Here is a 5,933-nt window from a genome sequence, read left to right as displayed (position 1 = left end):
ACATGTGGGGTTTTTTTTTTCATTAGTCAGCTTCAAAGATTGGAGGTTCTAGTAAGTGTGCACTTTACCTCCTGCGGGTTCAGGTGCACTTCTGTTCTGGCAGTTTTCTTGCATGCACTGAAGTGACTGTTAAGGCCCGTCTTGGCATTTGAATTAGAATACACAGTAGCAACCTGGGTATCAGATTCATTTATGAACTTAATGAACATGAGGTAGGAAACATTGATGGAGACAGCACAGTATTATTTTGGAAGCTGACAGTATTTCTTGTGCTCGCAAGCAGCTAACAAAAGTTAACTTTATAGGCTGGCTGTGCAGGCAGTATATGTGAATATAGCATATGGATAAAAAAATCTTTCTTTTTCAATGTTGTTCTGGGGGTATAGAAAACCGGACAGTATTATTTAAGTCTACCATCTTTTCAATCAATGCTTACTCGGGTTTTTTTTTTCTTGTGGCATTTTCTTTTTTCCACCTTTAAATGTACTGTTGTAATATCTTCATGATTTGCATGCTCTGTTCATTGTTTGTTGTCTGCAACAAGTCTATGACAAGTTCTTGTCTATGACCAACTGCAGTGAAGCATGCCAAATCTTATTTGGCTCAATATGCATAGCTGGAGCCTGAAGCCAGCTAAGCTTGATGCTATAAGGTGTATAGCTTATTAATATTCATGCATGTGTGTTGATATTAGTACTTTTTAGGGCACTAATCAGTAAACGCAGGCAGCAATATTGTGTATGTTTAAAATTTAATGAGTTGAAAGATTTGCTACAGCTTGTTTTTTATGCATGGTTGGTGAAATTCAGTGTGGAGTTGAGTTGGTATGCGTTGTACAACTTCATACTTTGACTTAATTCATTTATTCATGTTTGTGTAGCCACATCCTCTTTCATGGTGTAACATGGAGTACAAATAATCACTGAAAATACATAGAAATATATCTTCATCACATATACTAAATGAACGATATCTATTTTTTAGGAACAAGACTGGATGTTTCAGCTATTTTGCTATATATATTTAAATAACTAAGATCTGTGGTGGTTTATGATGCAGCACTATGCTTTGGCTTGTTGGCCAAATTGTTGAAACAATAGTGCTCACTACTATTGTAGCTGTAAGGGCAAGTTTGAATTGTTTCTGGCACAATTATGTGGCACCTGCTCTCTTGCAGTTATAAAAATTTTAACCTTGAAATATTGAGCATGTTGTGGTATCACGATATCAAGCTTATTTATGAGGCTCGTGACTGATAAACACATTTCAGACAAGTTCACAATGTTTTTGAAAGAGATAGCTTTAATATGCAGCATTTATAAAAACCTGTTTAAACTGAACCAAAGTGCTTCAAAATACAGCACATATTACATACTGTCAGCCACTGCTCGAACAGACGTCTGTATTCCGCGAGCAGCCCGAGACACAGCACACACTTCTGACAACAAAGATGAGCGATAATGATGAGTGTGTATAGATGAAAGAGGTGAAATTTCGTGCACCGCACGCACAATACTACCTTTTTTGCCTGCACTGGAGCACTTGCATTGTAGGCATTTTGTGTGGCTAAGTGGTGTGTTACAATACCATCCGAATTTAACCCAAGAAAATTGCATGTGGGTTTCTGAAATTCATGTGCACTGTACATATCTTTCATGTGAAACATGATTCTTGCTCGTCACCATGTGGTTCCTCCTTTCTCTTTTCTGTGTTTTACACTTCAGTGCTATATGAGAGCTTCACCCTGAAGATTAGGTTGTGTTACGCAAAGTTAAACTGGTAAGTATATAGCCAGAGCACAGCACAACTGTCAGCATGCAGCTGTAAAAGCAGTGTAGTGTAGACAGACACAGTTTTCCAACTTCATTTGTTTACTCGAGCACACTAGGTGATAAACAGTCATCCTGAAGTTGTGTCAAGCATTCTGCAGAATGAACTCCTGGAAATGCCTTGCATGAGACCAGATTTTGCACTGATTTATTGACAGAATATTGCGAGAATTATGTTCCAGAAGGTTTAAATTATCAAGTGCAAATATGGCTAATTAGCTGAGCCTAAGATTTCAAGCTAAGTAAATCAGGAAATCGGCGCGCATTAAGGGCCCAAAAGGATTGCTTAACCCTTTTTGGCGCAAGGGGTCAAATTTTTAATCTATTTTCCGAGTTGCACTTCACTGCCTGCAAAAAAAGCACAGGGTACATTTTAACCCAGCTTGTATGGCGCTGCCACCTTGTGGATGAAAAGAAAAGTTTTTCTTACAGTTTCTAGCATTGTCACCTTACAGAGCTGGCAAGATCACAAGCAGTTTGAATAACTATGTTAGAAAGTTAACACATCCGAGTTTTTGCTCGGGTGTCATCTGCTCTGCTTGTTCTCGATATGTCTGGTAGGTTTCTCCATTTCCCATTTTTGAAATCAACAGTTCTAGGTTTTAGAAAAAAAAAAGTGAGCACTATATGTGTATCAGTATTGACTTACTCTTACACATGAGTCAATGCGTACCAGTAGAAAACCCACATGTGGTTTTGAGTGCTGTTGGGCCAAATCAATGGGAACACATCCAGGCAATGAAAAAAATGTTGAAGCATTCAGGAAGAACAAAATGGAGTGCTACCTAGGCGCTAAACACCACCCTCAGATCAGTTCGTCAAGAAAACCACTGTGCTCCACTACTTGGAAAGATGCACCATCTACTAGTGTGACGCGTACCACATCCCACTCCGCATCCAGTGCTTTGCACCTTTTCACAAAAGAAAATAACATTTACAATCCACAGACACTTCAAACTTCAATGTTCAAGGAGATCCAAGATGGTACTTCATTAAAAAAAATTTTCGTGTTCTCCTGAACGGTGCACGGGGTCACTTTTGTCCCACATTTTCAGTTAGCCGTGGCTGTCACGTGACATAATTGACTCACATTTTTTAGCACTGCCAATTTACACGTAAGGTTAGCAATTGTTCTAAAAGTATTCTTTTGCTCTTCTTAATTCATGAGGCCACAATTTATACCGAAATGTGCAAAAGTTATAGTGTCTTACAAAAGGTTAAAAAGTTCTTGGATATGCCCTGTGCATGGTGTAAAAATCTACTGATATGATTTGCAGTTCTAAATGCAGCAAAGTTATGGAGTAAATTTTAAGTTGTGGATTACCACTTCTACCGCTGGGTTCAGGTTTAATGTTCAAGCAGAAAATACTGCTAAGCCTCAGTACCTAAGAATTAGACCGCTGGTGAAATGCATGTTTTCTGAGCAAGCTTTGTTGTGCTTTGATATTAGTAATGCATGCTTGCTGCTGGCAGCCACCATTAGTAAATGGTAAAGGAAAGGACTACAAAACATCTTAATTAGGAGAACCATAAATACAAAAAACCTGTCGAGATATTGTACCAGTTGCAGAAAATGCTGCATTACTGGTTCAAGATTAGTGAATTCATGATCTAAACATATTCTAATATGAAAGACTCGAGTTATATATACTAATGCATATTTAGTTCTCAATTGCATAAGAAAGCAAATATAAGATCAAGCCATCTTGGCAAAATAAGCAAAGTGCTTTTACTTAGTTGCCAAGTTTTATGCCAGTTGGTTCCTAGGTCAACAAATCGGGGTTTTGTAGGTCCTTTTCTCTATCGAACACATTCTATTGAACACATGAGTTGACATGCATCTTTATCAAAAGCCTACAAAGACTACTGAAAAGAGGTAAACAGTAGTGTGCAGATGCTTTCACGAGTCTCGTTTCAGTATGGTATATGGGGTTTTAACGTGCAAAAGTGACAAGGGCTATGAGGGACACCGTAATGGAGGGCGCCGGAATCATTTCGACCAGCTTTAAAGGGGCCCCGAAACACATAATCAGTGCATTGTTTTGCTTGCTGGTTGCATAGAATGAGTTATAGTGACACTATTAGCATTGGTTGTACTGCGTATACTCCTGTTTTCAATATTTTAATTAGCTCGCAAAAACAAATTCATGGTGCTGACGGTGTCACTGTACAGTGGCGGTTTTTAGCAGTGGATATGACATCACTGGGCGGGAGCTTGATGATTGGACAAACAGTATATATGCTGCAAATTGTGTTAATAAATATAGATACATTTTGTCAAGTTTTGCGTCTTATATTACATCAACAAAACCAACTTGTTCGCCTTAGATAAAAGCGCTGTAAAGGAAGTAAAACAAAAATACACGAGAGACTCTGGCTACTTTTTGCATTGAAGGACTTTGCGCCTCTCTGTACACATTCTATGACCTAGCACACAACACTTAGGGCTACTCTCTATGTATCTGATAACGGCTTCGCAGAATCGATCGGATCGAGCCATTGCACTCTACAAGCATTGGTTTCGGACCAAAGGAAGGATGCAAAGAAAAAAGCCATTAGTATCACATTTAGCAGTGCGCATCGTCAGCTTGTGGAAGATCACCAAGCAGCGGTGCCAGTTGGTGCCATGTTCCCGTCAACAGTGCACGCGCCTTGTTCGCCGTGACCTATCAGCGCGTTCCTAGCGGCTGGCCATGGTAGGCAGTAAGCAGTAGCAGTACGCACCATGCTAAATGTATCTAGTATCTTGCACAGCCGTCACTCCGTCGCAGTATCTCACACTCGAGTTTGGATCCAGTTCGGATTGCATTCGGATCCATAAATCACTGATGAGTGTTCCCTTATGCGCCGTCGACGCGATGATGAAGAATCGCTGGGTCAGCTGGGCATTCACGCGGTCGTTGTAACCATGAAAATGGCGCTGCCAGCCTTCGCAAGAACGAGTTACAGCAATTATGCAACCATGGTGTGCTAATTTCTGAGACGTGCTCAGATAGGTTGTTCCGATTGATCCCGCCCCATGCCATCATTGGGAGAGTGAAATGGGAATGGAAAGCCACACGAAAATCGAGTTGAGGGCAGCATTGTTAAATTTCTTCATTGAATAACTCCCGTTCCTATGCATCGATTCCTGCAATTCTGAGTCAGCATCTGTGTGATGTAAAGAATCCATCTAAGTATAGCCGGCATCCGTTCAAGCAGTGTTTCGCAGGCCTTTTAATGTGCGCAGACATGACCGAGTACATGGGCGCCTTGCATTTCATCTGAATTGAAACGCAGCGGCTGTGGCCGGGGTCAGACCCGTGTACTCGGGATCAGCAGTCGGAAAAACAAGATTAAAAGAGATAAAATAACTGACGATTATGTGTTCTGTTCAAAGCTAGAGGGTGCACGTGCCCTACCAAGAAGGCACATCAGACCTGTCGGTCGTGACAAGGCTAATGGTATTTAATGCAGGAATGCATTTATTTCTGCATTCATGGACTCTCCCGGGCTGTCCCCAGTGCATATAAAGTAAAACATCGTTCTAGAATAAGGGCTTATAGCGAAATAATGGATATAACGAAGGAAATGCCACTTTATACCAGTCACGTAAGCAGCTTTCTGAGCACATTGGAATATGGAGGATACGTTATCCAGGTGGGCTTAGAACAAAAATAGGAATATAAACAGCAGTAGATGAAGATAGCCTTGGTAACATACATGGGTTTATTCAATGCTCCCGTGAGAAAAGCAGAGGAAAGGCACGCTGCGGTAGCTGTTGTACAGAAAGCCACTAGCTCTGCCTTTTTTCGCTCAGTAGATTAGAATATACGAGCTTGTATTTTTATAAGAAATGGCACGTTTGCTCATCGGAAATCGAGTTTTTCGATTCACTTGTTATTACACTCACTGTCGTCTGGTCTTTTCACTGCTGTCTTGTCAGGCGCCATGTTTCAGTGATGGCTAGCTAGCCTTTGCACACCACAAATGCTCTATGAAAACAAGAATATTGAAAACTGAGCTGCCACACTGCCCATTATATCACAGCTGAGTGCAAACTATACCCGGATCTTCAAGATACAGTTGATATATAATATTAACCACAAAAAATGAAACAACAAG

This window comes from Amblyomma americanum, chromosome 1 (assembly GCF_052857255.1).
Source record: "Amblyomma americanum isolate KBUSLIRL-KWMA chromosome 1, ASM5285725v1, whole genome shotgun sequence".
NCBI classification, from domain to species: Eukaryota; Metazoa; Arthropoda; class Arachnida; order Ixodida; family Ixodidae; genus Amblyomma; species Amblyomma americanum.
This window is presented reverse-complemented; position numbering follows the sequence as displayed.